This window comes from Cherax quadricarinatus, unplaced genomic scaffold, assembly GCF_038502225.1.
Source record: "Cherax quadricarinatus isolate ZL_2023a unplaced genomic scaffold, ASM3850222v1 Contig2164, whole genome shotgun sequence".
In the NCBI taxonomy this organism is placed as follows: Eukaryota; Metazoa; Arthropoda; class Malacostraca; order Decapoda; family Parastacidae; genus Cherax; species Cherax quadricarinatus.
Genome location: NW_027197190.1, coordinates 1 through 24,535, shown reverse-complemented (window position 1 = coordinate 24,535; position 24,535 = coordinate 1). Strand labels below are relative to the sequence as shown.

The 24,535-nt window shown below is 37.5% G+C and overlaps 1 long non-coding RNA gene across 1 annotated transcript in view; it reads right to left on the bottom strand.

The window, feature by feature from the left end:
• LOC138851800 (uncharacterized) overlaps nt 1–23,239 on the bottom strand; it is a 38,258-nt gene extending 15,019 nt beyond the window's left edge. Inside the window, exons 1-2 of the long non-coding RNA XR_011391410.1 lie at nt 23,100–23,239; nt 18,587–18,680 (exon numbers count right to left, since the gene is read on the bottom strand). This is a non-coding gene — a long non-coding RNA (uncharacterized lncRNA). The remainder of the gene's footprint in view (nt 1–18,586; nt 18,681–23,099) is intronic.
• Between the last annotated feature and the right edge of the window lie 1,296 nt (nt 23,240–24,535).

Below are 24,535 nucleotides of genomic sequence, written 5' to 3'. Positions count from 1 at the left end.
CGACTAACCCATACGAAGTCTCCCTTATTATCAACGCACTTAAAAACAAGGCAGGAGATTTAAATACCTCACCACCCTTTATATACAAAAAAGTGTCACAAGTACTATCACCAATCATTGCAACACTCTTTAACAAATCCATTGAATCCTCCACCTTCCCTACAGCTCTCAAAATAGCAAGGGTCACCCCGATCCATAAAGGAGGAGACCAAACAGAGTTGAATAACTATAGGCCAATATCCAATTTACACCCTCTCTCAAAAATCTTCGAAAAATTAATTCATAAACGAATCTACTCCTACCTCATCTCCCAAAACATTCTCAACCCCTGCCAATTTGGATTCAGGCCTAATAAAAATACTAATGATGCTATTATACACATGCTAGAACATATATACACTGCAATAGAGAAAAAAGAAGTCCCACTGGGGATCTTCATTGACTTACGTAAAGCTTTTGATACAGTTGACCATGACTTGCTCCACGTAAAATTGTCACACTATGGTATTAGAGGGCACTCCCTCAACTACCTCAAGTCATACCTCAGCAACAGAAGCCAATATGTGTACGCAAATGGGGCAAGCTCTTCCGCTCAACCAATTACAGTTGGTGTCCCACAGGGAAGTGTCCTTGGCCCTTTTCTCTTTCTCCTATACATAAATGACCTACCAAATGCTTCGCAATTACTCAAACACACACTTTTTGCAGATGACACTACATACGTCTTCTCTCACCCGAGCCCAGTCACGCTAGCCAATACTGTAAACACCGAATTACAGAAAATATCTACCTGGATGAGGACTAACAAACTTACACTAAACATTGACAAAACCTACTTCATTCAGTTTGGTAACAGAGCTACAGATGTACCTCTTAACATAACGATAAACAGATCACCTATCACAAAGCTAACAGAGGGAAAATTCTTAGGAATCCACCTTGATAATACTCAAATTTCATACACATATACAACAAATTTCTAAGAAAATTTCCAAGACTGTAGGCATACTATCGAAGATACGGTACTATGTTCCACAGTCAGCCCTCCTGGCCCTATATCACTCTCTTATTTACCCCTATCTCACCTATGGAATTTGTGCATGGGGCTCAACAACAATTAACCATCTCAGACCACTAATTACCCAACAAAAGGCTGCAGTTAGAATGATAACAAATTCTCACTACAGGCAGCACACTCCACCAATATTCAAAACACTCAACCTACTCACCATACAAAACATCCATACTTATTACTGCACCTATTACATACATAGAACACTTAACTCTGATATTAACCCTCCCCTCAAACATCTCCTTGCCAACCTCAACAGAACACATGACCATAACACAAGGCACAGATCACTCTTTGATGTTCCTCGTGTCCATCTCACGCTATGCAAAAACTCAATGCACATAAAAGGCCCTAAAATCTGGAATTCATTACCTGTAAATATAAAATAAACACTACCTGTTTATAAATTCAAGTCTCTTCTCAAAGATCACTTACTCACTCAAAACCAAATAAATACTGAATAACTGAACCTTATAAATTGTATATCCTATATGTTACTCACAATTATATCACACAAATGTTAAACCTAGGACCCAATCTAACTTTGTTATTTTTTTAAATACACTACCTAACAGAATACAGTGGACCCCCGCATAACGATCACCTCCGAATGCGACCAATTATGTAAGTGTATTTATGTAAGTGCGTTTGTACATGTATGTTTGGGGGTCTGAAATGGACTAATCTACTTCACAATATTTCTTATGGGAACAAATTCGGTCAGTACTGGCACCTGAATACACTTCTGGAGTGAAAAAATATCGTTAACCGGGGGTCCACTGTACTCCCTTCTACTGAACGTACAGCAATGCATGCAACCGTATGACCCATCTTTGTAATACTCATTTGTGCTTTATTGTTATCTGTTTACAATAATGTTTTATCACTGATTTCATCATTGCTTAGTTAATCTTAAGTTAATTTTAAGCCAGCCCGTAATGCTATGCATATAAGTGGCTTTGGCATGCTGCTCTTACCTGTATTTTTTTGTACCTCTGTATGTATGCTCAAATTACTAAATAAATAAATAAATAAATAAATAAATAAATTTTTTTTTTCAACAAACCGGCCGTATCCCACCAAGGCAGGGTGGCCCAAAAAGAAAAATGACAGTTTCTCTTTTTAAATTTAGTAATTTATACAGGAGAAGGGGTTACTAGCCCCTTGCTCCCGGCAATTATTATTATTATAACAAAAAAGAGTCGCTTAACCACAAGAGTTATACAGCGCAGCAGAGCAGGGAAGGATGCAAGTGTAATGGGTAGCAAGAGGGAGAGGGATGATTATTAGGTTATGAAGTGCAGCAGGGCAGTGGATAGTGCAGGGGTAGAGGGTAGCTAGAGATTAAGGTGGAAAGGACTGAGGAGAGTGCTAGAGACATCATCATTAGAGTCTGTGTAGTAAATCAGTTGCTGTCAAAAAGTCAATGAGAGAGTCTTGATTAAAGAAGGGTCCATCAGCAAGAAGGGAAGGTAAAGAAAGGGCAGAAGAACGGAGATGACGTTGGAGGTAAATTCTGCATGCTGGCTGATAGAGTGGGCAATCCAACAGAATGTGGCTAACAGATACTGAAACTTGACAATTCTCACAGAGAGGAACAGGACTCCTCTCCATGAGATACCCGTGAGTAAGACAAGTGTGGCCGATGCGAAGATGGGAGAGAGTAGTCTCCCATCCTTGACACTGATGACAAGAAGACGGCCAGAAACCTATAATCAGTTTAACAGAATGAAGTTTGCTATGGAGCAGATCAAATCAATGTTGTTGCCAATGGGTGCAAAGATGGGTAGCAATTACAGCAAAATAGTCATTGAATGGAACACCTCTATATGAAACTGGGAGGTCATGTACTGCTGACTGCGCAGCAGTGTCTGCCTGTTCATTGCCCTGTATGTCAACATGACCAGGGACCCAACAAAAAACAATATCTCTGTGTTTGCTAGAGATACGGCGTAACCAAAGTTGGATACGAAGAAGTAGGAGGTGAGGTGCATCAAATTTCCATATAGCCTGTAAAGCACTAAGGGAGTCTGAAATGACCACAAATGGTGACACAGGCATAGATGCAATATGGATAAGTGCTACAAGAATGGCATGCAATTCAGCCATAAAATTCTACCCGAGGGTAATAAATGCTCTTGCACGACACTGTCCGGAAACAATGCTGTGAATCCAATGCCATCAGAAGACTTAGAACCATTGGTATACACCTCAATGGAATGAGAATGAGACCGGAAGTGGTTAAGTAAAAGAGAGTGAGAAGCCACCGTAGGTAGTTGGGCTTCTGCGCACGGCAGTGGGAAAGAACAGACACGAGCTGGAAAGGGGGTGAGAACGAGGTTCCGAAGTAGGAGATATATTCTGTGCAGGTGATGGACGCGAAGAAAGTGTAGGTCTGCGAGGTCTCATAGGCTGAGAAGCAAGTGAGTGAGATGAAGTAGAAGTAGGAAGTGGTGCAGACATAGGAGTGTCAGAGGATACAACTGCAAAAGAATTAGAAACTGGGGTGACCCCAGAAGAGACAGACACAGAGGGATTGGGAGGCGGGAGGACCATTGAGGTTGGAGGTCTTCGGGCTACCTGAACATACGGGACATGAGGGAGTTTACCTTGCAGGCGGAGCTGAGAGACAGCTATAGTGTAAGTGAGGCCCCACGCTCCTTAAGATAATGAATCTCTCGTTCATTACGATAAACCTGGCAACGGCGTGAAAAGGAAGGATGAGGTTCCTTGCAATTGAGACAAGAGGAGGGAAGACTACAAAAAGCCGCAGTAAGAATAATCACCAAATCCCATCCCTGGCAACACACCCCCCCACTCTTCATAGATCTAAACTTACTCCCTGTTCAGTACATCCACACTTACTACTGTGCAAGCTACATCTACAGGACCTTAAATTCCAATATTAACCTTGACCTAAAACGCTTTCTTGATAGTTGTGACAGAACCCACAGGCACAACACCAGACACAAACATCTCTATGACATTCCCCGTGTCCGACTAAACCTTTACAAAAATTCAATGTATGTCAAAGGCCCTAAAATCTGGAACACCCTACCTGAAAATTCCAAAACTGCAGACACATTCATCACCTTCAAAACTACCATCAGAAAACATCTTATCTCCCTGATACACCCTGTCAGCTAATAATACAAATACCACCTGGTGGTTCACACTTACACTCACTCACCCATTTGACCATAAACATAAATATCAATCTCAATCTCAAAATAATGAATCTTAACTAGTCATAAGTTGGCCTGTGATACTCCAATACTGAAACTACATATAGTGCCAAAACAAAAGCATTCACATTGCTAAACTCACAACTAGTATTTAGTCACTTAGCCATAATACCAACTTATCTCATAATTTTGTAACATTTTAAACCTAAGATTTAATATAAGTCTGCCCGAAATGCCTAGCCATGCTAGACGTTCTAGTGGTACACTCTGTAATTATTATTTTACTACATGTAAACCACACAATAACCAAATTCTGTAAACTCAGCATTGTAATACTTATAGAGAATAAAGTTTGAATTGAATTTGAATTGATCTGCTGCACTGCAGACTGGGCATTCTGCCGCTGATCTGCAGTGTTTAGTAGGGTGTCCAAAACATCAGCATTTACGACACTGTTAGGGAGTGGGAACTACTTAACGGGCCTCTAGGTGATGTTCTGCAATATAGACAGAGGACAGAAGTTCATGGCAGTCGAAGGTTAAACGAGCAATGTTACTAGGAAAACGCCTACGCCCACGAGCAGGCAGGATGTATGTATCTACCTTGAGAATAGGGAGGTTCTGAAAGGCTAACTGTTCTAAAATATCCTCACCACAAGACAAAAAAATCACTCTGTACAATGGTATGTGGTAAGACCACAGTACCACTAAGAATTAAGAGTAGCGTGCTTATGAATGGTGACTGGTATGTTATCTATAGATGTGATGCGAGAGAGAGCATGAGCTTGCTCTGAATTCTGCACTGTTACGACACACACACCACTTCAAAGAGCGTGGAGGTATACATTTTGGCCAACATGCTGTAAAAGTTTTACCAATTCCGTGCTCAGAAAGATAATCAGTTTGAGACATCATTTGCAAAGAAAAGAATTTTGTCCATTGCGTACTTGTTAGTCCGGTATGCAAAGGCAGCGAGTGTCATGTAGGTCATTTTTGAGTGGTCATCGACGAACTGTCATCAGTAGGCTGTCTTGGACGCTCAGGAGTAGAACCGCGGGCGGTCTGACCCAAGGGAGGTGGGCGATCCGAGAACTGTCGCACTGTATTCGGGGAAGCTGGACGCATTGTGAAAGGCATGCTAGAAACGACACGAACAGAAATGGGTGACGCCGTAGCACCTGAAGCATGTAACTAGGCGTCACTGGCAGAAGGTACAGGGGTATGAGAAGAGTCAAGAGAATGGTCTGATAATGAAGCCAGGTCAGAATAGGGTGTGGGATCAGAATGGGGCCTGGGAGGAGGTAGGGTTTCACAGGACAAAGACTTCATAATAATAGGTGCATCTTCTGTAATATCTTCTTTCTTGTTATTTTAAGAAAAAAGAAATAAGGAAAGAAAAAAAAAGAGAGAAAGCAGAGGGACAGTCGTTAGGAGGTATGGAGGGGTCTAAAGTTTCTCCCCTCATTTGAGAGGGCCTCGAGCCCACTGGCAGTGAAGATGCAGCGTGGAACCCATGCCATACCCTACCCTTCATGCCAGTAAACCAGCACTCTGGGATAGCAGCCTCACATCCACCGAGCAACGTCGGTGGACAAAATACAGGATGGTCGGAAACCCACCACAAAGCATACTTCCTTTGGCTGCCACCCCCCAGAACTGACAGGCATCTTCCAGAGATATACCCATCATCTAAAGGGCACCCCGCCCATGACCCAGAAATCCGGGAAGGGAGCAGGGCATCCTCAGATAATTCAGATTCCACGGCAAACTACATCACCCCCGAGGGACCTCACAGAAGGGGACGAACCCCAGCACACCATCCCCCACCTAGAAACCATAATGCCAGAGGGAAGGACCCCAGAGGCTACAAACGGGGCAGGGAAAAAGGGGAGGGTTGGGAGAGGGGAGGGAAGGGAAAAAAGGGGGGTATGGGGAGGAAGGGATAAGGAAGGGAGGATTGGGGGTACTTAGATTTGGTCTAAGGAAGGAGACCAAAGGATTTGATTCCTGAGACCAAGAGCCTCTTTGCCACGTCAAGGAGCCCCCCTTGAAGAGGCATTTGCATCATAATTGCAAAGTAAAAGGACACAAGTGCAACTAATGTGACATTTTTATTGTGGCAACATTTCGCTGTCCAGGAGCTATATCAAGTCGTTACAATGTCACATTAGTTGCACTTGTGTCCTTTTACTTTACATATTGTTGTTAATTATACCAACATTATTGCATCATAATTGCAACTGTGACCAAATATACTACAAACTCATGCATAACTTCTTTATCGTATGTTGTAAATGTAATAAAAATTTTCATTTTCATTTTTAAGAAAATAATGACTGCTAGCCTTGGATATACTGTGCATGCATTGATTTATACAGTGTTTGCAATTTACATGTTCTCTGATTTCTATGTTATTAAGACTAGTTTGCAGGAGAGTTGACTTTTAATTTATTTAACTTATTCTAAATTTAAGCTCTTATTTATATCTTGATTTATTCTCTTACTGATAGAGCTGTATGACCAATATGAGTTATATGGAACTCTTGTTCTCTTTATTAATTTAGAGATTTTAAACCTAAAGACATGGAATAACAGGCATATCTTGCTTCTTCTAATTACACTTAGGCCACATTACACATGCATGTACATACATATAACTACACACCCATCTAGGTTTTCTTCTATTTTCTTAATAGATCTTGTTCTTCTTTATTCCTTACCTCCATAGGAAAGTGGAGAAGAATGCTTCCTCCGTAAGCCATGCGTGTCGTAAGAGGCTACTAAAATGCTGGGAGCAAGGGGCTAGTAACCCCTTCTCCTGCACAAATTACTAAATTTAAAAAGAAAAACTTTTCTTTTTCTTTTTGGGTTACCCTGCCTCAGTGGGAGATGGCTGGCAAATTAAAAAAAGAAAACGAAAAAAGGAATTAACTGTAGAATTTTGACACTGCATAACAGTGAAACCATGTAACACAGGGGAAACCTGTAGTCAACTGTACTAGGGTACTAAACTGAAATTCAACAAGTCATCAAAATCTTACCCCTGCGTGCCTTCTTTTGTTTGCCAGCTGTGGAGGAGAAGAATGAGCACAAACATAATTAAAACAGTAGAAAAATAACTAATGTCAGGTTAATGTAAATGAAACGATATCAATCATGATGTATAAATACAATAACATTATTTTAAATATAATGTCACATGTTGTCTAACTATGTGGTATTAATTATTACTCCAAGATATAAAGTTCTGCCATGACTGTTACATATGGCCTACAGTAGGTACACTTTTTTTTTTTTAACCAAAAATATTTTAACTGAAAAAATCACAGGCTCCTACCTATGACCTATTAAGGAAGAATAGGTTCATCATATAAGTTTGTGTGCCCAGCTTAACACTATGTTTGTTTTCAAGCCACTAACTAGCCAGACAGTACATGGTTGAGGCAGTTTTATTTGTCTTAACAATTTTTGCATACATTATGTTGTAAATGTACATAAATGGCTGATCAAGAAGCGCTATTCTACACCTCTTCCGAGTGCTAGCAAATGTGATTAAGAAGACAGCTGCAAAGTGTTTAAAAGACCATTAGGTGCCAAAAGTGATGCAAGTGCTGGCTGGGGCAAGTATTAGTGTTTGCCTCCTATCTAAGATGATGCACATTAAAGTCAAATTCCTCAAAAAAGACACTTTGCTTCTCCAAAGACAAGTCACACAATTTATAGCCCAGAACAGACCACATTTTCGTCCAAGATTTATCTCTAATTCCTGAGTTAGTTTTGAAATGCATTATTGTGATAAATTCTGCAAGCAGTGCATTATCAATTACAGTTTATAATGTTGAAAGTGACTTGTGGCTGTTCATTGCCTTTGTTGTGATGTAACAAAACTGTTTGTGGAGTGACTTGTTACTAACCACATGGGATGACATGTGGTTACGAATCTCCTCCTCAGACTTGTGAATCTTCTCTTCAAACTCAAACATCTTTAGTGTTTTAATGCAAAATCATCAATAATCATACACATAAACCCAAGATACATCATAATAAATGACTGTCAATAAATAAACAGAAAAAATGGATAAGATTTGAACTGTGATCCATGCAAGAAGCAGGTCCAGTGGTGTAATACTGTGGCTGCTGAGTGGTTACAACATTGTAGCCCTGTAACACACATGGACCATAGTTTGAATTCCCATTCACTCTCTGTTCAATCATATACAGATTAACCCTTAAACTGTCCAAACGTAGATCTACTCTCACTTGCCTAGCGCTCTGAACGTAGATCTACGTTTTTTTAACGTTCTTTCTCATGATGAAAATCAAGGTTGGAGCGCTACGCGCGCAAACGCAGATCTACGTTTGGACAGTTTAAGGTTTAATAAACACTAATAACATTTTGTGTATATGCTTGTTCCCACTTGGTAATGAATTTTTCAATTTGGAATTTTACATATGTGTAAAAAAAAGTATTAATGGATTTTTTACAGTACAGAACTGTGAAAAAAAAATTCTGAACAATCCTGGCACTAAAGCATATTTGCTAGAAATTGTCATGAATATTCATGACTGGTAAAATGAAGTTATTGTAGGTTCACTGCTAGAAGAGCACAATCACACAATGTACTAAACAGATCTTTCACATTGTACAATATAAAATCTTAGAACAAATGAGAATTATTTTTAACACACCTACTGTTTCCCACCAAGGTAGGGTGACCCAAACAAGAAGAACCTCTTTCACCGTCACACTCTCCATTACTGTCTTGCCAGAGGCACAATGATGCTACAGTTCAGATGCCCCTCCAAACTGCAATATCCCCATCCCTCCTTCAGAGTGCAAGCACTGTATGCCCCACTTCCAGGACTCAAGTCCAGCTAACTATTTTCCCTGAATCCCTTCATAAATGTTACCTTGTTCACATTCCAGAAGAACAGTTACTTAGAAAAACCACTTGCCTTGATTCACATCTATCTAACACATTCACACCTGCCTGCTGAATGTCCAAACCCTTTTAATACAAAACCTCATTTACCTGTTGTTTCCAACTTTTCCTAATGCAACCCCTACCACATTTTCCCTCCACTACAGACTTATACATTCTCCAAGTCATCCTATTTTGCTCCATCCTTCCTAAATGTCCAAACCACCTCAACAACTCCTCCTCAGCCTTCTAGATAATACTTTTAGTAATCCTGCTTCTCACTTCTCATCTCCAGACTATGAATTCTCTGCACAATATTTACACCATGCACGACATCTCCACTGCCTCCAACTTCTTCCTCACTGCAACATTCATAACCAAAACCTCACAACCATACAAGTGTTGGTACCACTACACTCTCATATATTCTTCTTTTTGCCAATTTCATATTTATACTACAGCTTGCATTCATCATACATTTTTTTTTATTTTGAACTTTAAATTCTTCTTTTTAAAACTTGAAAGTTAATTAAAAACAAAATAAGAATAGTTATTCAATGCTGATTACTCTTTTTTAACCCTAAACTGTAACATATCCAGAAATTAAAATTCCATATATGGCAAAATAAAAAAAAACAAAAAAAAAAAAAAACTTATGATATGAAGGAGCACATTTTTCTAAATAGAAACAAGAAAATAAAAATGAAATCCAAAGAAAACTTACAATATTATGGTGTCAAATTTGGAAAAAAAAAATTATCATTCATTGGCAACAGTGGCACTAATGTGCTTAGCGTTACATATAATTTATTCATACCTGAGCCTCACTATCCTCATAAAAACTCTTTACAGCATTTAATAACTTACCACCTATTCCATATACTTGCAACATCTGCCACATTGCTCCTCTATCCACTCTATCATATGCCTTTTCTAAATCCATAAATGCAATAAAAACTTCCCTATCTTTATCTAAATACTGTTCACATATATGCTTCAATGTAAACACCTGATCTACACATCCCCTACCCACTCTAAAACCTCCTTGCTCATCCGCAATCCTACATTCTGTCTTACCTCTAATTATTCAATTATAACCCTACCGTACACTTTTCCTGGTATACTCAGTAAGCTTATTCCTCTATAATTTTTACAGATATAAAGGGACTATACATGCTCTCTGCCAATCCCTAGGTACCTTCCCCTCTTTCATACATTTATTAAACAAAAGTACCAACCACTCCAACACTATATCCCCCCCTGCTTTTAACATTTCTGTCATGATCCCATCAGTTCCAGCTGCTTTAATTTTACGTAAAAATCATGACCGCTTAAATTTTTTTTTATTTTTTTTTTTCAAAGCTCCCCTATCTTACAATGTATATTTACGATCTTGATTTGTTAAGTACAACGAAAGCTACTATCATGCTAAGGCATTTTGGGCAGACTTATGCAAGTGCATAATAACACTTAAGTCTAGACAAGATAGGTGATTAACTTTTTAATAAATCTTTATTTTATCTTAATACTTATGTGAGGCAGTCAAGATGGAGGTTCATATGAAGAATAATCTTGAAGTTGCACATAATAAAAATAATATTACAATTAATGGTTCAAACAACACTGGTCAGATTGAACATAAAGGAAAATAGAAAAATGTTTACTTCCAAGAACATAAATGTTCAAACTTTCAAATTATTAAAGAGCATATATTTATGTTGTATATTCCCCTATAAAAATTATAGGGGATTAAGTCGAGTATACCTGGTAAAGTGTATGATAGAGCTATTATTGAAAGAATTAAGAGTATGAATTAAGAATTATTGAAAGAATTAAGTGTAGGATAGCAGAAGGGTAGGAACAAGGAGGCTTTAGGAAGGGTAGGGGGTGTGTAGACCAAGTGTTTACAGTGAAACACATAGGTGACCAGTATTTAGATGTATGATTTGGTGGATAGGAGGGGCAATGTGGCAGATGTTGCAAATGTATGTAATAGGAGGTAGATTATTGAAAGCAGTGAAGAGATTTTATGAGGGCAGTGAGGCTTAGGTTAGAGTAAGAGAGAGGGAGATTATTTCCCAGTAAAAGTAGGCCTTAGACAGGGATGTGTGATGTCACCATGGTTGTTCAATATATTTATAGATGGAGTTGTAATAGAAGTGAATGCTCGGGTGTTGGCAAGAGGTGTGGGGTTAAAAGTTAAAGAATCTAACACAAAGTGGGAGTTGCCACAGCTGCACTTTGCTGATGACACTGTGCTTTTGGGGCATTCCAAAGAAAAGTTGCAGAGGTTGGAAGATGAGTTTGGTAGGGTATGTAAAAGAAGGATATTAAAAGTGAATGTATAGGAAAGAGTAAGGTGATGAGGATAAAGAAATTAGGTAACGAAAGACTGGATATCAAATTGGAGAGAGAGAGAGAGAGAATGGAGGAGGTGAATGTATTCAGATATCTGGGAGTGGATATGTCAGTAGATGGGTCTATGAAAGATGAGGTGAATCATAGAACAGATGAGGGGAAAAAGGTGAGTGGTGCACTGAAGAGTCTGTGGAGACAAAGAACTATATCCATGGAAGCAAAGAAGGGAATGTAAGTATACCAATGCTCATATGGGTGTGAAGCATGGGTGGTGAATATTGCAACAAGGAGAAGGCTGAAGGGAGTGGAGATGTCATGTCTGAGAGCAATGTGTGGTGTGAATATAATGCAGAGAATCTGTAATCTGGAGATTAGGAGGAAGTGTGGGATTGCCCAGAGGGCTGAGGAGGGGTTATTGATGTGGTTCAGATATGTAGAGGCTGAAACAAAATAGAATGACTTCTTCAACAAATCGGCTGTTTCCCACCGAGGCAGGTTGGGCCAAAGAGAAAAACGAAAGTTTCTCTTTTTAACTTAAGTAATGTATACAGAAGGGGTTACTAGCCCCTTGCTCCCAGAATTTTAGTGACTCTAATAACATGCATGGCTTATGGAAGAATTCTGTTCCACTTCCCCATGGAGATAAGAGAATATAAGAACAAGAACTAGTAAGAAAATAGAAGAAAACCCAGAGAGGTGTTTATATATATGCTTACAGAATGACTTAGAGGGAAGGCAGGGTAGGGGTCAGCCTAGGAAAGGCTGGAGGGAGGAAGGTAAAGGAAGTTGTGTGTGAGAGGGGCTTGGACTTCCAGCAAGCATGTGTGAACATGTTAGATAGGAGTGAGTGGAGACAAATGGTTTTTAGGACTTGTGCTGTTGGAGTGTGAGCAAGGTAACATTTATGAAGGGATTCAGGGAAACCGGCAGGCCGGACTTGAGTCCTGGAGATGGGAAGTACAGTGTCTGCACTCTGAAGGAGGGGTGTTAATGTTGCAGTTTTATAACTGTAGTGTAAGCGAGCCTCTGGCAAGATAGTAATGGAGTGAATGATGATGAAAGTTTTTCTTTTCCAGGCCACCCTATCTTGGTGGGAAACTGCCGATGTGTTAATAAAAAACAAAAATAGTTTACGTTGTTCACTTACTCCTTTAAAATTTTCATAAATAGTGATGAAAATTTGAATAGTAATGAAAATTTTATTTGGCAATGAAGTGTCCCACAAATCTTACTAGCAGTTACAGCATTCTTGTTTGCACTTGTAAGCAAGCAAGAGAAAGGATGAGAAGGAAGAGGAAGAAAAGAACAGGAGGCAGATTAGGAAAAAGTGATAGCAAAAGCAGATGAGATGGATGCAAAGGTGGAGGCAGGAGGAGGGAAGGAAGCACAGGTGGTGGGAAGAAAGAACTTCAAAATTCAAAGAACTTTCAGCACTAAGTAATAAAATATTTCACACACATCCCGCATTATCCCCTTAATAAATACTTAACTAAACAATAAATACTTTCACACAAAGTTCAAATATCCTGCATCATTTAAAAAATTATCAAATAGTTAGCATCAGGTCTTCAAATTTTCCTAAGGCCTTTACAGGTACTAAGAGAATTACATAACACTTGATAAAAAACAAGATGTAAATTGCAGGTAAAAATTAAGCTATGCACTACGGTTAGCAGCATGCCAAGTCACAAAAGGAGAGGCAGAATCACCCCCAGGTAAGTGATCATATGTGAGGTGCTAACACCCACTCGTCAATCTACAGAGAATGGTCTCATAGTGACAATTTTTGTAGAAAGGCAAGGGCAAAATACCCACATCTTATTGAATGCTATAATTACCTGCTCGAGTTTGCAAGGGATGAGCTCAACCACTTGGTCCTGCTTCTCAACGTTTGACTGAATAATGTGAATGAGCCTTACCATATCAATTTATGAACACCCTGTATGGAGTTCTCTTCCACTGTTATTTCTCAGAGAATTCAATTTATTGGGAAATGTTTCTTCAATGTAAGAGTTGTAAATAACCCTGGGTATGTAATTTCCATCCATATGTCTTTATTGCATCCTTGAAAAAGAAGCAATCCTCATCTACCCTTCTATGCACATAGAATTTGGTATGTCATGATCACATTTCATGTTCTTTGCTTCTTAGGTAACAAAGACTATTGGTAATTCTCAAAATTCTTTACTTGTAGCTCATAACCTTCAGCTCAGGCACCACTCCTGACAAGCCTTTGCACTGGGTATGTGTAAAGCTCTGCTGGTAGAGGCCAGTGGACAGTAGTATGTGGTGAGGAAATATTAAACTACAAGGCCAATGACACAATTACAAACATCTTTCTTTTATATCAGCATTAATTTTGAATCAATAATGCATTTTCATATGCTCATGTATATACAGATATGCTCAATTAATTCTGAGTTTCATAATTTGTGGTATTACAAAACCAGAATATTATACTGTGCTATAAGACACCTCAATTTAGAATGCAAAACAGATAAATAGCTTGGCCAACATTTCCACAATCATTCTTCCATGATTTCATAAAAGTGCAACTTATTTATACCCATTCCCTTATCTCTTAATGTATATGTATGATCTGTTTATTAACATACTGAATTAGTATAAACAACAATATGTAAGATTATCTGTTGAGTGCAGTTAGTTGTATTAGGTGCAATTTTAACTATCTACTTGGTATATATGTAAACTTGTTAATGCAAGCTCTCTAATATATAAAAAAATGATACATTTGTTATGGGTTCCTTTTCTTCTATAACCTATGTTATAGATATGCAGTTTACCTTATTCTCTAAGCAAATGCATTCTTGTTAGAAATAAACATTACTTTTATGTTTTCAAAGTAGAATACTGTAATATATTTATTTTATCATGTCATGTTAATAGACATTTTAAACCAATAACTGTTAAACAACGATAAATGCCCTTTAACTTTATATATATATATATACAGTGTAAGCCATGTTAGTAAAGTCAAACTATGTGAAAACTGGTATTCTGCTCATTAATTATTCTATATAATTCAATGAATTATGTAAAATGTGTTCTTATTCATTTGCAAAATAATTTTTAACTATTTTATCTATACTGCACTTTATAACTAGGAATGGGCTCATATGATTTTTTTGTTTTTTTGAGCTTCAAAAAAAATGATCAATATGCCCCATGGCAATCCGTTTCTCGTGAACTAGGCATACCTTAACTAGATGTGTGTGAAGGTGGTATGTGTGTGTGTATGAGATATGCATTAATATTGCAAAAATACTGATGCTGCTCTTAATATCAAGATTTGCTGTGAATTTTGAGGTACAGCAGTGAACAATGAAACTTATTTTCCTTTCAGCTTAGCTGAAAATAACATTTCTAAATTCATAGGAAAATGATGAAACATATGTTCGAGACAATAATGATCTTTAACATGGTTCATCTCACAAGGAAGCACTAGAGCGAGTCTTCCGTGATGCTGCTGCTACATAGCAGGATTTTCCTTTAGTTTATTGTTGGATTTTGATATCCCAATAATTTATTTTGCTGCTATGGACTAAAAAAAAATATAATTATTTATACATACTTATGATCTGCCTTAACAAAATGCACTAAAATATGCAGGAGATACTATTATGCTAAATGAAGAGAGGCGTTTGACTAAAGGAAGCAAATGAAATGTGTCAATCTGCAACCACCTGGTCATCACATGATCACCTTGAACCAATCAGATGTAATACACTGCAGAACCTATCACAGTAAAACATTGCCAGTCCTATCAGAACAACTTATTGCTAGGCCTAAAGCCCAGATGAACTGGGAAGGCTACTGAAAATGGGGAAAAAAATCTTGTCATTATCTAAACTTCTGAATTAAATCTGATCATCTAAAACTGCACTGTATTTAGTATGGATTTTTAAATGTTAAGAACTATCTGGATAATCATGATTCTGTCCAGTTATTCGCACACTCGATTTATCTGAATTCTAGAAACTGAAGTTTCAGTGCACCTGATACTAAACATCAAATACTATATGGAGTATTATGCTTTAAAGTAAATCGTGGCTCAGTTGGTAGGTGCCTTATCCTGCAAAGTGAGGGACAGGGTTTCAATCCCTGACATGAGTGCAAATGTTGGGCATGTTTTTTTTTTTTTTACATCTGATGGACTTATGATGCCCCTGTTTACCTAGCAGTAAGTAGGTACTTGGATGTTAGATGAGTGTGGGTTGAATCCTGGGGGATGGACATAAGAAAGAGCCCTCAATGACTAGGAATGGGACAATACCAAATTTTCCAATACCATTACATGTACTCAGTTTCAGGCTGATACTGGTACCATCAAAATTTGTCTATATCCACCAATACCGATACTTTAGCACACCCCTATCAACAACATTCTGATGTTATTAGGTCATCCTGGATTACTAACCCTCCAGGTTAATAATTCAAACAAAATCCTCATCTTTTCTTCTTAGACTCACTCTTGCTTTATTCCAGTACACTCTACTCACTCATTCTCACCCTCACTGTCTTTCTCACTGTGTTAGGTAATATTAAGTTTCTATATTAACTTTATCATTACATCTACTAACTGAAAATGTATTTAACATTGCAGTTCTGAGTGGGAAACGGCATATGCATTAATATTTTTTACCTATACAGTATATAACTTACTACAGTGAACACCAAACAAAAATACTGTAGTGTAAATGCCAACATAAGTTAATTATTATATCACACAACTGAACAATATTAGCTGACATAAGAAGTTTCAAAGCTTCACAAGAATTTGTTTTATTAAATTATTTATGAAGAGGTATAGAGCTGCAATAGATTTAATTTTTGGAAATAGTGTATACTCACTGTGATTTACTGTTTCAATATGCACACTTATACTACCTGAAGCAATGATCTATACAGAATGACAATTTTTTTTTTGTCATCTAGGAATCACTTATAATTTAGGAATCCAACAGTCCATATTGTGTTTTCTAGATTTTTTTTAACACAGTGGCCGTCTCCCACCAAGGCAGAGTGACCCGAAAAAAAAAAAAAACTTTCACCATCATTCACTCCACCGTCTTGCGAGAGATGCGTTGAAGCTAATATTTATATAAATGCAAGAAAATACAACTTGGTGCAAAACAATGTTGCCTGTTGTAGAAAAGATGAGAATCAAGACACCATAGTGTTTTATTAAGGCCTTATAACAGACACGCTCATTAATGAACAATCTTGACCTTCTGGAGATTCACTCACGGTTGTATGATTTGTGTAAAGAAAATTAAATTGAGGTTAATCTCTCTCATAATGTAACAGCAATTGCAAAGTAGCTTCATAAATATAAGCTAGTGCATAAACAATTATAAATAAAATTATGAACAAAGCTTCTCTAATCTGATAAAGTTTATATACACTTTAACATAATTAAACTTAGTATGAGCAGAGTGTAGTTTTCACAAGAACATTAATTACTATTATGAAATTCCCCCCAAAGCAGGCAGTGGAAGCTGTGTGTCTTACAATACCTCACCCTATCCACTCCACAACTCCTCGTTACACTTGACTCTGCATCTCCTCTGAAATAATTGTGTGGGGAGAGAAGGCTTTAAAATTCAAATTTCACAGGTAACTGCAGTCACCATTCTTTCTGATGACAAACATCAGCAACAACTCTACTTTTCAAGAAAACCATCTGATTACTCACTGCATACAGTACTCCAGTTAAACTTAATTCTTAAGAATGACTAAGATCAGGTAAATACCACAATTCATGAAAATGACTACAGTCAGGTAAATCTCACAATTCTTAAAAATTACTAAGATCTGATAAAACTAACAAATCTTCAAAGTTTCTTATCAAGTAAACTGCACACAGAAAATTAAATATGGAGTAGAAATTATCTAAACATTTTGGCAGATGAGGATCTGCTGAAGAGGGTCCCTGACTGACACTCCATGATTGATTTTCTATCCACGTGGGATTTACCCGTTTATTGGTCAGTGTTTATGACACAGCTCTCCCTACAAATTCATGGGGATTTATGTTCCCAAAGGCCCCTTGAAAGCAAAAGCTTAATAAAATACAAAATTAAATCTGCATAACAATTTGTCTCCAATTTTGGATTATTTTGCATTTATAGAAATAATGACCAGAATAAAAAAGAAAGATTTAGGCAAGACAAAGATAGTCAGAATCTGTAAAAACATTGGACAGTTGGAATCCATGAAAACATGGCCCCGTATATTTGTAGGGAAAACTGTTTATCATAACACTGACAGTGAAGGTAAAAATAACCTGCAATAAACATAACTACAGAATCTTCCATGAAGGTTCAAGCCAACAATTTAAGTTTGCTACATACAGTATTTTAGAAGTTAATACAGTACTGAAATAATTATTCCAAACCCTGATCTGATCAACAATTACCATACACAACCTCAAGCACATTTTTACATTTAAGATATCAAACTTTATGTATATGAGCACAGCGTTTATTTAACAAGATGTTAGTTAGTACCAGTGCAGACAGCCATTAAATAATCAGTCTCAACACATTATTATATTCATCATTCAGCAAAGTTTGTTTAGAATAATCTCCACACTTAATATTCATACTTAGAGAATTATGTTAATACATAAAATTCTGCTTATCAAGATCCTGTGGACTGAAAATCCACATGTAATGGGCAAATATCCAATACATAATTATCAGAAAAGCATTACTTGCCTGCCGAAATAAGTGATCCAATGTTTTTCTTCAGAGGTAAACATAATTTGTTTGTCGTGAAATATGGAGATCAACTTATCAGTCTTGTTTCTCTATTGCTCATTGGGTTACTTGGTGTCAAGCTCACACATAATTATTATTACTGTTTATCATTACCTATTTATAGCTAATGGACTGTCCTATCTTCAGTACATAATCTGACATAAGGCTTCTTCAAGTTACATAATGATAAAATAAACTCTTGAGAAGTAAATGCAACATGCAACGATAAGTGAATAAAAGTACCAGTAATGGGATGCTATTGACTAACCTGCCATGAGTGTTTGAGTTTCTTTAGGCTCTTCTACTGCAGCTGCGTTGTTCTGCTTTTCTGTAGAGTCTCGCACAGGTGATCCCGGTGCTCCCTATTGTGAATATAAAAAGGCATAGTATCAAAGATAACACTAAATTTTTTTAAAGCATTGGCTGTCTCCCACCGAGGCAGGGTGACCTAAAAAGAATTTTTTTTTTTATTTCAATAAACTGGCCATATCCCACTGAGGCAGGGTAGGATATGGCCGGTATACAGGAGAAGGGGCTACTAGCCCCTTGCTCCCAGCATTTTAGTTGCCTCTTATGACACCCATGGCTTATAAAAAAAGGATTCCTCTCCACTTTCCCATGGAGTAAGATTACATTGTAAACCAATAAAAATTTTCATAATCCAAAAAATCAGAAACAAATATTAACTTAAAATTTTCAACCACATAAGAACATAAGAACATAAGAAAAGGAGGAACACTGCAGGAGGCCTGCTGGCCCATACTAGGCAGGTCCTTTACAATTCATCCCACTAACAAAACATTTGCCCAACCCAATTTTCAATGCCACCCAAGAAATAAGCTCTGATGTGAAAGTCCCACTCAAATCCAACCCCTCCCACTCATGTACTTATCCAACCTAGATTTGAAACTACCCAAAGTCCCAGCCTCAATAACCCAACTAGGTAGACTGTTCCACTCATCAACTACCCTATTTCCAAACCAATACTTTCCTATGTCCTTTCTAAATCTAAACTTACCTAATTTAAATCCATTACTGCGCGTTCTCTCTTGGAGAGACATCCTCAAGACCTTATTAATATCCCCTTTATTTATACCTATCTTCCACTTATACACTTCGATCAGGTCTCCCCTCATTCTTCGTCTAACAAGTGAATGTAACTTAAGAGTCTTCAATCTTTCTTCATAAGGAAGATTTCTGATGCTATGTATTAATTTAGTCATCCTACGCTGAATGTTTTCTAACGAATTTATGTCCATTTTGTAATACGGAGACCAGAACTGAGCTGCATAATCTAGGTGAGGCCTTACTAATGATGTATAAAGCTGCAGTATGACCTCTGGACTTCTGTTGCTTACACTTCTTGATATAAATCCCAGTAATCTATTTGCCTTATTACGTACGCTTAGGCATTGCTGTCTTGGTTTAAGGTTGCTGCTCACCATAACCCCCAAGTCCTTTTCGCAATCTGTATGGCTAAGTTCTACATCATTTAATTTATAAGTACTAGTGTTATGGGCACTCCCAAGCCTCAGAACCTTGCATTTATCTACATTGAACTGCATCTGCCACTTTTCTGACCAAGAATAGAGTTTGTTTAAATCCTCCTGAAGTTCCCTAACATCTACGTTTGAATCAATTATCCTACCTATCTTTGTGTCATCGGCGAATTTGCTCATATCACTAGTAATTCCCTCATCAAGATCATTGATATATATTATAAACAACAACGGGCCCAAGACTGATCCCTGTGGAACGCCACTTGTTACAGATCCCCACTCGGATTTAACCCCATTTATGGACACTCTCTGCTTCCTGTCAGTGAGCCATGACTCGATCCACGAGAGCACTTTTCCCCCAATGCCATGAGCTGCCACTTTCTTTAACAGTCTATGGTGCGGAACTCTATCAAAAGCCTTACTAAAATCTAAGTAAATAATATCAAATTCTTTATTGTGGTCAACAGCCTCAAAAGCTTTACTGAAGAAAGTTAATAAATTAGTTAGACAAGACCGGCCTCTTGTGAATCCATGCTGAGTATCATTAATCAAGCTATGCTTATCGAGATGGCTTCTTATAATCTCAGCTATAATTGACTCTAGTAATTTGCCTACAATTGAGGTCAGGCTTATTGGGCGGTAATTTGACGGTAACGACTTGTCCCCTGTTTTAAAAATAGGAGTTACATTAGCCATCTTCCACATATCAGACACTACACCTGTTTGAAGAGATAAATTAAAAATATTAGTTAATGGTTCACAGAGTTCCATTTTGCATTCCTTAAGAACCCTTGAAAAAACCTCATCAGGACCTGGCGACTTATTTTGCTTCAGTCTGTCTATCTGCCTCACAACCATCTCACTAGTGATAACCATCTCACTACTGAATCAAGTTCACATACGATAAATATTATTAGTTTAGAACCTTAATATGATAAAGTGCCAATATATTTCTTCCAGTTGAAATGTATTTTATACACCACCAGCAGGATGGATTAAACAAAATATTCTTTCAATACTCCAGTCTCTAGCTCCCTTAGCCACTATAATTTCAGTGGTATATTTAACATTTATAAAAGTGTCATGCATGTTTATTTAACCCTTTGACTGTTGCAAGCCCCTATCTGAAACTGTCATTCTATGTCACAAAATTTAAAAAAAAAAAAAAAAAAAAAAAAAAAAAAAAAAAAAAAAAAAAAAAAATTATGAAATGATAGAGAATCTTTTCCCGATGGTAATGACACCAAATGTACAAAATTTGGAATTATGCTTCCGCAAAGTTAGCAGTCTCGGCGACACATATGCATCGGCGATTTTGCCGACTTTGAGCACTGTTTTTGCCTAATTCTGTTGTTCCAGTTGACCAAACTCACAGCTATTTCTTTAGAACTCCATTTTTTCTATCAACTGAGTACAAGAAACTCCCCATTTACCGATTTGAACTACCCAATAAATTGGTCAGAAACTGGCAATTTGGCCAATTTCACGCAATTAAAAATGATGCCAATTTCAAAATAGGGTCCAGAATAAACAATGTAGACGTTCTTGGCACTAAAATAACATATCCTCTGTTCATTAGTCACGTCTCTAGGCCCCTCTTATATTACTATTGCTTTCTATTTTTATTTTTTATTCATATAAAAAATACAAAATTTACTGTTATGCAGACTGCTGCATTATTGTAAAAAATGGTATAAATAATATCAGTGCACTAGTGAAAGAATATTAGACTCCCCAGTTGACATGTATTGGACGTGTGGTGTAATTTGCTTACTCTTGAACATTGGTAAAAATCGAACATTTCCGCTACTTTGAGCTCAATTTCAAGGTCATTTTCATCTTGAAACTAATCAAAATCATCTCTATTTCTGCAAACTGTTTTCCATTTTAACACGTGAGACCATGAAAACAAGAATAAAACAATAAATACTATACGGAAATACACCTCAAAGTCGGTGTTTTAATCCAAGAAGAAAATGGTCAGTTTTTTTTTCTCATTATGCACTGCGTGCTGCAGGATTTTTTTATGTGGTACACACTGACCACACAGACCCATCCTCTCACATGTGGGCCTACCAGCTTTCTCCTGCTCGATTTGAAGCTACTAGAATTATTGAGTATATATACATCCAAAACACTGGCTCGTAAGACGTATATATATGACCAAAACAGTCAAAGGGTTAATACTGTGACATATGCACTACCGAACTTGTTTGTCCAAGCTCTTGGCTATCACATTAGTTTGTGAAATTATTCTGAGTATTCTTATAACTTTCATACCAATATAATCTTAAAGAATACTTATCCATCAAACAAGGGTCCTTAAGATTTTTCTACCATTCTGCTCCAAAATTATCTTATTATTTTTAACTCATCATTCTTATTGTTTCTTTAAGCCACAATGCCTATTCCTTACTAAGGCAGGGTGACCTAAAGAAGGAAACACAATGACCACTTATTCAATAGCTCTTTGCCAAGAATTTCAGTGACTCGTCCTTCAGAATACAGGTACTGTACTCCCACCCCCAGACTATTAACTTTCAAACTAAACAGCATGAAGCATGCAATAAAATTTACCAGCAACCACATGGGAAATGGCTGTTGTGTTAAAAAAATACAGTGGAACCTCGGTTTTCATCTTTAATTCGTTCCAGAGAGTCTGACGAAAACTGAATTCGATGAAAACTGAAGCAATATTTCACATGAGAAATAATGTATGTAAATTCAATTAATCCATTCCAGACACCCAAAAATGTTAACAAAAAATACATTTTATAGAAAATAACTATAGTTTTACATACAGAAAACAATGAGAAATAAATATAAAGCACTAATGAAATGGTTAAATGAACATTTAAATCACTTTTACCTTTACTGAAGACTCTTGCTGGCGTATGGAAGATGGCGAGGAGGGGAGAGGGAAGAGAGGTTATCTCTACCACCATCACTACCACCATCACTACCACCTTCTACCACCATCACTACCACCCTCTACCACAATCACTACCACCCTATACCACCATCATAATCACTACCACCATCGAATTCTATAGTGTTTCTAGCCTTCTTTATCAAAGGGCTGGCACTCAGAGCTTTCTTTGGCCCCATGGTGGCTTATTTAGCAGTCGCACTCAATAAACAAGCACAAAAAAAAAGGATTATTATGAAATGTTTCACATGATGAAAAAAGTTGTTGAAAACCGAATTCGATGAAAATCAGGGCAAACGAAAATTGAGGTTCCACTGTGTATTTTATAAGGTAGCAAAGAGAGTATTTCTAACCTTGGGTGGCTGTTTGATGCAGCTGATAGAGAAGAGGATAAAGGAGCCAATTATTGGAGGAATACCAGCACAGAGGAATGGGATCAAGTAACTTTGTAGTTGATCATAAAGAGCACCTGCAGAAAAAGTTTTTATTTAATAACAAGCATATAATACAATATTTAGAAATAAAAGCATATATGGTTTTAATGCAGCACAAGTCTCCAAATACAATTATGCCATAAAGAAGCTATAATTTTTAGAGCCATTCAAACTTATATAGTTAGCAAGAGCTTTTGTGAATTTTTTTATAGTTTATATCATCTGTACATGTACTCTTCTGCTACCACAATTACACTACCCTGATACTTACGACAGCAGACAGTGAAAGTGAAAGAGGCAGTGAGGTGAGGAAGTGAGAAAGGAATGAGAAAGGAGTGAGGATAGTTAAAACACTGAATCTGTCAATACTGCTGCCTGTAAAAATGCTATATTACTGCACTCACATAAAGATCATAATAAAATACAATAATTATATATGTATGGTGGAATGTTTTGGATGGTTATAGAATGAGAAGGAAATCTGTAATGCTAGGTGGCATACTGTGGAGTGATATCGAATGTAGTGGCATATTGTGGAGGGTTGCAGAAAGTGGTGGTATGTGGTAGAAGGTTGTAGAGTGTGGTGGAAGGCTATAAATTGGTGGTGGTTTGTGGTGAATGATGACATGTTGTAAAACAGTGCCTTAACTGGGGGCAGGGGTGAAGGGAGGTAAAGGGGGTAGGCTTGCCCAACAAAAACAACATCCTTACTGTAAATGGCAGCCAAAAACTTTGCTTTTATAGTTTTAAACTGGAGCAACCATCCCCTTCTTAGATCAAAGCTGATGATCACAAACCCTCCTCTCTTTTTTTGGTGCTGTGGCATCCTTGATGGTCCAATACTACCCCAGTAACATCATGGATTGTATAAAATACAGGATGTTTTTAGACTTTTTATCTTAATCCTTTAACTGTCCAAACGTAGATCCATGGTCTTACTGCTAACACTCGAAATGTAGATCAGCATTTTATTTTCCTGCCTTCAAATTTTGCACTAGAGGCCTGACAGGCCTAGGTGGTATAGAATGGGTCTTAACAGTCACTGTGTGCAGTATTAAATAAATCTGGGACCACTTAGTACCTTGTGGAAGCACCAGTTCAACTGAGCACCAGCTAGAGCAAACAGCGTGCAAACCCCAGGGATTCACTAATTTTTTTTTTTTTTTTCAACAAGTCGGCCGTCTCCCACCGAGGCAGGATGACCCAAAAAAGAAAGAAAATCCCCAAAAAGAAAATACTTTCATCATCATTCAACACTTTCACCACACTCGCACATTATCACTGTTTTTGCAGAGGTGCTCAGAATACAACAGTTTAGAAGCATATACGTATAAAGATACACAACATATCCCTCC